At 48.7% G+C, this 7,143-nt stretch overlaps 2 long non-coding RNA genes across 2 annotated transcripts in view; one reads left to right on the top strand and one right to left on the bottom strand.

Annotated features, from left to right (window-relative positions):
* Window positions 1-437: 437 nt before the first annotated feature.
* LOC142669041 (uncharacterized) overlaps window positions 438-7,143 on the bottom strand; it is a 145,005-nt gene continuing 138,299 nt past the window's right edge. The window contains exon 2 of the long non-coding RNA XR_012851770.1: window positions 438-1,623. This is a non-coding gene — a long non-coding RNA (uncharacterized LOC142669041). The remainder of the gene's footprint in view (window positions 1,624-7,143) is intronic.
* The window catches only part of LOC142669042 (uncharacterized), a 42,120-nt gene continuing 38,794 nt past the window's right edge, over window positions 3,818-7,143 (top strand). The window contains exon 1 of the long non-coding RNA XR_012851771.1: window positions 3,818-4,007. This is a non-coding gene — a long non-coding RNA (uncharacterized LOC142669042). The remainder of the gene's footprint in view (window positions 4,008-7,143) is intronic.

Genomic DNA, 7,143 nt, shown 5'->3' with positions numbered 1-7,143 from the left:
TTGTCATTCTCCTGGGAGACAGGCTCTCTCCAGGATTGATCTATGAAGACATTGTCACCCACAGGTTCTGGAATACACTTGTCATTCTCCTGGGAGACAGGCTCTCTCCAGGATTGATCTATGAAGACATTGTCACCCACAGGTTCTGGAATACACTTGTCATTCTCCTGGGAGACAGGCTCTCTCCAGGATTGATCTATGAAGACATGGTCACCCACAGGTTCTGGAATACACTTGTCATTCTCCTGGGAGACAGGCTCTCTCCAGGATTGATCTATGAAGACATTGTCACCCACAGGTTCTGGAATACACTTGTCATTCTCCTGGGAGACAGGCTCTCTCCAGGATTGATTATGTTTTTGGTTCTCCTGCTTTATGTGTCCTCCATATCACTCTCTCCCAGGGGGATTTCGGACCACAGTGCGATACTGGTCAGGTTGGTTACATTTCACTCGTTTATATAAACATGTGCTTCACCTTAAGACTAAGCGCAAATTGTTTTATTACACGTCAATATTATTTTGAGATGGAGAATCAATCCAGTCAGTTATTGGCCCACTTAATTAGACACAATAACACCCCAATTCAGGATAATGAGGGTGGTCTATTAACAGAGGGGGATGCCATTGCTACCAGATTTAGAAAGGACTATACCATTTTATATAGTTCCACCTCTAATCATACCATCGCAGACGTTGTAGTTTATCTGAGGGATCTGACTTTTCCTACTCTCTCTTCATCGCAGGTTACATTGCTTGACTCCCCTATGATGATGGCGGAACTTCAAGAGGCTATTCAGGAAATGTCTCTCCATAAATCCCCAGGTCCTGATGGGCTCCCTATTGAAGGTTATAGGAGGTATCGGGAACATATGGGCCCCATGTTGTTAGATACTCTTAACCAGGCTTTACTCAGCCACTCACTTCCCTCTACATTTGATGATGCTTCTATTATTGTGCTACTGAAACCGGATAAAGACCCTGTTGATTGTGGTTCTTATAGACCAATTTCCCTAGTTAACGTGGACTATAAAATCCTACCTAAGATCCTGGCAAAGCGACTGAATCAAGTTGTTCTCACAATTATTCACCCTGACCAAACTGAATTCATGCGCGGTAAATCTACATCTATAAACATTACACGTGTACAGACACTTATGCAGATGGCTAGAATGCGTCATTTGCCTTGGGCTGTCGCTTCATTAGATACTATGAAAGCGTTCGACTCTGTTGAGTGCTCCTTCCTTCTGGCCGGCCTTCACAGCTTTGCTCCTACATTTATCTCATGGATCCAACTTCTCTATAAATCCCTTATGGCTATTGTGGTGGTCAATGGCATCCCCTCTGATTCTTCTCCTCTGGCACGGGGTACGCGGCAGGGATGTCCCCTCTCACCGGTTTTATTTGCTATTGCCATTGAAGCTATAGCTATTAGATTGAGATCCACCCCTATGGTAACTGGTGTGCAGTGGGAGGGAGGGTCTGCTGTGGTGGGCCTGTACGCTGACGAGAAGGTCCTTTTCCTGCGCAGCCCTCATGAGTCTTTTGGTCACGGTGTCCGCTTGTTAGATGCCTTTTTGCCATTTTCTGGGCTTAGGGTTAATTGGCAGAAGTGCCCCATTTCCTACATAAGGAGATCGGCGCTGTAATGTCGGTGACTAATGCTTTATAATTAGAAAAACGATCATATTTACCACGTTAGGAGCGATTTTACATTTATGCTAATGAGTTTCTTAATGCCCAAGTGGGCGTGTTTTTACTTTAGACCAAGTGGGCGTTGTACAGAGGAGTGTATCACGCTGACCAATCAGTGACCAATCAGCGTCATGCACTCCTCTCCATTCATTTAGTCAGTGCATAGTGACACTGCGTTGTTCACGATCTGCTGTCTTATACTGACACATTAACGTTACTGAAGTGTTTAGACAGTGAATAGACATTCCTTCCAGCCAGGACGCCATGTCTATTCACAATCCCGACACTTCGGTAACGTTTACAGCAGAGCAAAGCGTAATCTCCCTGTAACCGGTCATTAACAGCGAGATCTCGCGAGATTACACTTTGCTCTGCTGTAAGTACCACAGAAACGTTACCGAAGTGTCGGGATTGTGAATAGACATGGCGTCCTGGCTGGAAGGAATGTCTATTCACTGTCTAAACACTTCAGTAACGTTAATGTGTCAGTGACTGAGCCCAGGCTAAGTGTAGAATCCCCAGTCAGAGGGTTGCCGACGCTCTGGCCGGGTATTCCGCTCCCGGAGGAGTGACTGGCAGAGCAGGGAGCGGAGAGTTTCCTGCTCCGCCACAGTATTCAGTAGTACCTGCGTCCTGAGGATGCAAATACAATTGAAAATGGCCGGGACAGTTATTTGCCGGGACTGTCTCTGTAAATTTGGGACAGTCCCGGCAAATTCAGGACTGTTGGCAACTATGAGAATATGGCGACACTAAATAACATTGTTTTCTAACAAAAAGTTATTTCTATGTAAATATCGCACATCATGAAAAAAACCATAGAAATTTGGTATCGTCCCGCAGAATGTAATCCTCGCACCGCGGGACCGGCAGAAAAATAAACAAGAAATAGATCTGAGGGAACAACTAAACCCGTCCTGGTGATGAAGGGGTTAACCTGCGGTGCGGATTATAGACACGCAGGATATCGCATTTATACCGCGGATTCGCTGCGCATTTGTTGCAGAATTTCCCCATTAAGTTCAATGGAAAGTCAAGTTCTGCAACAACCGCCATTGTTCCCAGAATCCTCTGCGGCTCCACCGCGTGTTCACAGCAACGCTGCAGGTTACACATATATAAAAAAGAAGGCGTCATGTGACCCCTGCAGCCAATCACAGGCCGGAGAGGTCACAGGTCATTATAGGGGTCACCTGGACACAGCCGGAAGAGCAGGGACGTGTTGCTATGGTAACGCTGGGAGAGGTGAGGATCGGCCTTGCTGTATTTCTGTAGTAGATATTCGGGAGGATTATACGTCCACCATTTGGGGTGAATATTCGGGTGATTTCCTTGCGTGTTGTGGGTCGTATTCACTACGTGTGAACATTCCCTTAAACCGCACGGTGAACGACATTAACAAGAAACGTATAAAAGTCAGTGAATAAGTTGTATGTCCCGAATATTATGTCATTACAAAACACGACTCGTCCCACAAACCATCCGACCACTACAAAGACCAGAAATAACCACTTACCCCAAAGAGGCCGGCACTGGAGGGGTTAAATCCGGGCTAGGAGTCCAGTGGGCGGGGTCACTCAATGATTGACAACAGAGAGAACACCCGACCAGCGCTGCTCTTTACCTCATCACGTAACAGCGGAAGGACCTGTGATGACGTCACCACCAAGTGACAGGAAAAGGCGGAGCCTATTAGTGGAGAGAGGCGGAGGTGGAAGGACCTGGGATATCAAGGTCACGTGACCGCGGCATCAGGGGCGGGGAGCTTAGACGTTTGAGCGATGTATGAAGGACCTGTGTGATGATCAAGTGACATGAGGGGTCCTGAGCATCATATATCGGTCATAACAGTGCAAAATATAATGTGTTGTGGTAAAAGGACCTGTGATGACATCACCACCACGTGACTGGGACGGGTGGAGCTTATCATTTGAGAAAAGAGGTGGAGGAGACCTATGAAGCTGATCACGTGACATGTGGGGGGCGGAGCTCTGTGAGTGGTCCGGTCTCCTGTGCTATGGTGAGAAGCGTTCATGATTACGTCACATGAGGGGGGGGGCTATGCCTCCTCTCCAGTTATAAGCTCCGCCTCTCTTGTCCCTGTCACATGGTGGTGACGTCATTACTGGTCCTTCAGCTGTTGCCGTGTATGATGTAGAGAGCAGCGCTGGTCGGGTGTACGTGACTTCCGGTCACCGCTGTTGTTTAGTGTTCTCTCTGTTATCAGTCAGGAGATTTCCCATGATGCAGTAGTAAGGTTACATGAGGTCATTTCTGTCCGGTTTTGGTGCGTTTTTGTCTGGCACAGTGTTGGTAATTATTATTATTTATTTTAAGTGGTGTAAATATAAAATACAGGAGGGATTAACCCCTTGGTGACATCAGATCTATAGTATTATGCTGTACATGCGCCGTCACACTAGAAGGAGCGGAGCCTGCACCGTACACGGCTACTGACAGCCGCCTGCAACCGCCAAGATCAGAGACAGCGCAATCCCGGCCGCTTAACCCCTCGTGATTAATAGCGATGGCGGCGTCTGATCAGTTAGAGATCGCGGCTTCCTCTGTCCTCCGAAGAAACTGCGCGATGCCGACCGGTTATATAAACCCCCCTCACACCGCGCAATTACCGGAAATATAAACCCCCTCACACCGCGCAATCACCGGAAATATAAAACCCCCCACACCGCGCAATCACCGGAAATATAACCCCCCCCACACCGCGCAATCACCTGAAATATAAACCCCCTCACACCGCGCAATCACCGGTTATATAAACCCCTCACACCGCATAATTACCGGAAATATAAACCCCTCACACCGCGCAATTACCGGAAATATAAACCCCCCACACCGCGCAATTACCGGAAATATAAACCCCTCACACCGCATAATTACCGGAAATATAAACCCCTCACACCGCGCAATCACCGGAAATATAAACCCCTCACACCGCGCAATCACCGGAAATATAAACCCCTCACACCGCGCAATCACCGGAAATATAAACCCCCCACACCGCGCAATCACCGGAAATATAAACCCCTCACACCGCGCAATCACCGGAAATATAAACCCCCTCACACCGCGCAATCACCGGAAATATAAACCCCTCACACCGCGCAATCACCGGAAATATAAACCCCTCACACCGCGCAATCACCGGAAATATAAACCCCCTCACGCCGCGCAATCACCGGAAATCTAAACCCCCCACACCGCGCAATCACCGGAAATATAAACCCCCCCACACCGCGCAATCACCGGAAATATAAACCCCCCCACACCGCGCAATCACCGGAAATATAAACCCCTCACACCGCGCAATCACCGGAAATATAAACCCCCCCACACCGCGCAATCACCGGAAATATAAACCACTCACACCGCGCAATCACCGGAAATATAAAACCACTCACACCCCGCAATCACCAGAAATATAAAACCTCTCACACCGCGCAATCATCAGAAATATAAAACCCCTCACACCGCGCAATCACCGGAAATATAAACACCTCACACCGCGCAATCACCGGAAATATAAAACCCCTCACACCGCGTAATCACCGGAAATATAAACCCCCCCACACCGCGCAATCACCGGAAATATAACCCCCCCCCACACCGCGTAATCACAGGAAATATAAACCCCCTCACACCGCGCAATCACCGGAAATATAAAACCCCTCACACCGCGCAATCACCGGAAATATAAAACCCCTCACACCGCGCAATCACCGGAAATATAAACCCCTCACACCGCGCAATCACCGGAAATATAAACCCCCCACACCGCGCAATCAGCGGAAATATAAAACCCCTCACACCGCGCAATCAGCGGAAATATAAACCCCCCCCCACACCGCGCAATCACCGGAAATATAAATCCCTCACACCGCGCAATCACCGGAAATATAAACCCCCCTCACACCGCGCAATCACCGGAAATATAAACCCCTCACACCGCGTAATCACCGGAAATATAAACCCCTCACACCGCGCAATCACTGGAAATATAAAACCCCCCACACCGCGCAATCACCGGAAATATAAAACCCCCCCACACCGCGCAATCACCGGAAATATAAAACTCCTCTCACCGCGCAATCACCGGAAATATAAACCACCCACACCGCGCAATCACCGGAAATATAAAACCCCTCACACCGCGCAATCACCGGAAATATAAACCCCTCACACCGCGCAATCACCGGAGATATAAACCCCCTCACACCGTGCAATCACCGGAAATATAAACCCCTCACACCGCGCAATCACCGGAAATATAAAACCCCTCACACCGCGCAATCACCGGAAATATAAAACCCTCCACACCGCGCAATCACCGGAAATATAAACCCCCCCACACCGCGCAATCACCGGAAATATAAAACCCCCTCACACCGCGCAATCACCGGGAATATAAAACCCCTCACACCGCGCAATCACCGGAAATATAAAACCCCCCACACCGCGCAATCACCGGAAATATAAAACCCCTCACACCGCGCAATCACCGGAAATATAAACCCCCCCACACCGCGCAATCACCGGAAATATAAACCCCTCACACCGCTCAATCACCGGAAATATAAAACCCCTCACACCGCGCAATCACCGGAAATATAACCCCCCCCCACACCGCGTAATCACCGGAAATATAAACCCATCACACCGCACAATCACCGGAAATATAAACCCCTCACACCGCGCAATCACCGGAAATATAAAACCCCTCACACCGCGCAATCACCGGAAATATAAAACCCCTCACACCGCGCAATCACCGGAAATATAAACCCCTCACACCGCACAATCCCCGGAAATATAAAACCCCCCACACCGCGCAATCACCGAAAATATAAACCCCTCACACCGCGCAATCACTGGAAATATAAAACCTCTCACACCGCGCAATCACTGGAAATATAAAACCCCTCACACCGCGCAATCACCGGAAATATAAAACCACTCACACCGCGCAATCACCGGAAATATAAAACCCCTCACACCGCGCAATCACCGGAAATATAAACCCCTCACACCGCGCAATCACCGGAAATATAAAACCCCCCACACCGCGCAATCACCGAAAATATAAACCCCTCACACCGCGCAATCACTGGAAATATAAAACCTCTCACACAGCGCAATCAATGGAAATATAAACCCCCTCACACCGCGCAATCACCGGAAATATAAAACCCCTCACACCGCGTAATCACCGAAAATATAAACCCCCCCACACCGCGCAATCACCGGAAATATAAAACCCCTCACACCGCGCAATCACCGCAAATATAAAATCCCCCACACCGCGAAATCACCGGAAATATAAACCCCTCACACCGCGCAATCACCGGAAATATAAACCCCCTCACACCGCGCAATCACCGGAAATATAAACCCCTCACACCGCGCAATCACCTGAAATATAAAACCCCTTACA

Source organism: Rhinoderma darwinii (genome assembly GCF_050947455.1).
Source record: "Rhinoderma darwinii isolate aRhiDar2 chromosome 1 unlocalized genomic scaffold, aRhiDar2.hap1 SUPER_1_unloc_14, whole genome shotgun sequence".
Classification (NCBI taxonomy): Eukaryota; Metazoa; Chordata; class Amphibia; order Anura; family Rhinodermatidae; genus Rhinoderma; species Rhinoderma darwinii.
This window is presented reverse-complemented; position numbering and strand designations above follow the sequence as displayed.